Raw genomic sequence first — 1,706 nt, forward strand, 5'->3', positions numbered from 1 at the left:
ATCGGATCCTCCGCGGCTTCCCCGCTCTTCTGCTGACGTCAACAGCAGCAGCCCCAGGAACAGCAAGTGATATACTGCTGCACATGATTAGCTGGTGATATGAGAATTTTATGGAATCCTATATACTAACCGAAGGCCTATCTATGTCCCGAGTGGAGGGGAGGCAGATGCGCACGCAACTTCGGTTAGGATCTATGAGATGCGCGCGCAACTTCAGCCGAAAGACATAGATGCGGCCTTCGATTAGCAGATGTGCTGGAAGGTTAGGATCAGAACAGGTTAGGATCGGGGAGGCAGATGCGCTGGAAGGTTAGGATCTAGGGAGGCAGATGCGCTCACCGTCTCCTTCTGCCTCCCGCCGCCTCTTCTTTCCTGCTCACTCAGGCGGCGACCGCTGGAAGGTTAGGATCTAGGGAGGCAGATGCGCTCACCGTCACACTAGGGGAACCGGTTGCGTACCTGCACGAAAGTCTGTATAAGCGTCGGCCATCTTGCTACTCCTCTGCGACTTTGTCATCCGCCCACTGCCAAATCCGCCCACTAAAGTCTGTATAAGCGTCGGCCATCTTGCTACTCCTCTGCGCGTTTGTCATCCGCCCACTAAAGTCTGTATAAGCATCGGCCATCTTGCTACTCCTTTGCAAGTTTGTCTAATGGCGGCGCTAGCGTCACTCTAGGAGGGGAACCGGTTGCGTACCTGCACGAAAGTCTGTATAAGCGTCGGCCATCTTGCTACTCCTCTGCGACTTTGTCATCCGCCCACTGCCAAATCCGCCCACTAAAGTCTGTATAAGCGTCGGCCATCTTGCTACTCCTCTGCGAGTTTGTCATCCGCCCACTAAAGTCTGTATAAGCGTCGGCCATCTTGCTACTCCTTTGCAAGTTTGTCTAATGGCGGCGCTAGCGTCACTCTAGGAGGGGAACCGGTTGCGTACCTGCGTGGGTGGCCATTTTTAGCAAAACGGGCTATATTATCTCCAAAAAATATTGATGTTGACATGATAAACAACCAAGTGATTGCATTACTTCCTGGACAAAGCTGTGTCTTTCTGAGTACTGACTGTATTGATTCTGAAGACGAAAGTGAGAAACTTAACTTCCCATTAGAATATTTAAACACTATCAACAATGCTGGATTACCACAACACAATCTTATACTCAAAGTAGGAACAATAGTCATGCTGTTAAGAAACCTTAAGGGTAGGGGCACACGGCGCGATTTCGCCGCGATTCTGCGCTAAGCGAGTTGTCGCTGCGTTTTTTAAGCCGAAATAGCTTTGCTAACTTTGGCGCTGGCGTCAATGCAAATCGCGGCAAAATCGCTGCGCTAATTCACACGCGGCGATTCGTTTTCTATTGTCGTCCGAAGTTGCCTCGCTGAGCGTTTCCGGGCGACAGTAGAAAAAGAATCGCCGCGTGTGAATTAGCGCAGCGATTTCGCCGCGATTTGCATTGACGCCAGCGCCAAAGTTAGCAAAGCTATTTCGGCTTAAAAAACGCAGCGACAACTCGCCCAGCGCAGAATCGCGGCGAAATCGCGCCGTGTGCCCCTACCCTAACACTAAGCAAGGTTTATGTAACGGTACACGGTTGGTTGTGAAGAGCATGAGACAAAATGTTATCAAGGCAGAAGTGCTTACAGGATCCCATAGCGGTGATACTGTTTTGATTCCCAGAATTGACCTTACCAGTTCTGACCAGGAATT

This window comes from Xenopus laevis, chromosome 5L, assembly GCF_017654675.1.
Source record: "Xenopus laevis strain J_2021 chromosome 5L, Xenopus_laevis_v10.1, whole genome shotgun sequence".
NCBI classification, from domain to species: Eukaryota; Metazoa; Chordata; class Amphibia; order Anura; family Pipidae; genus Xenopus; species Xenopus laevis.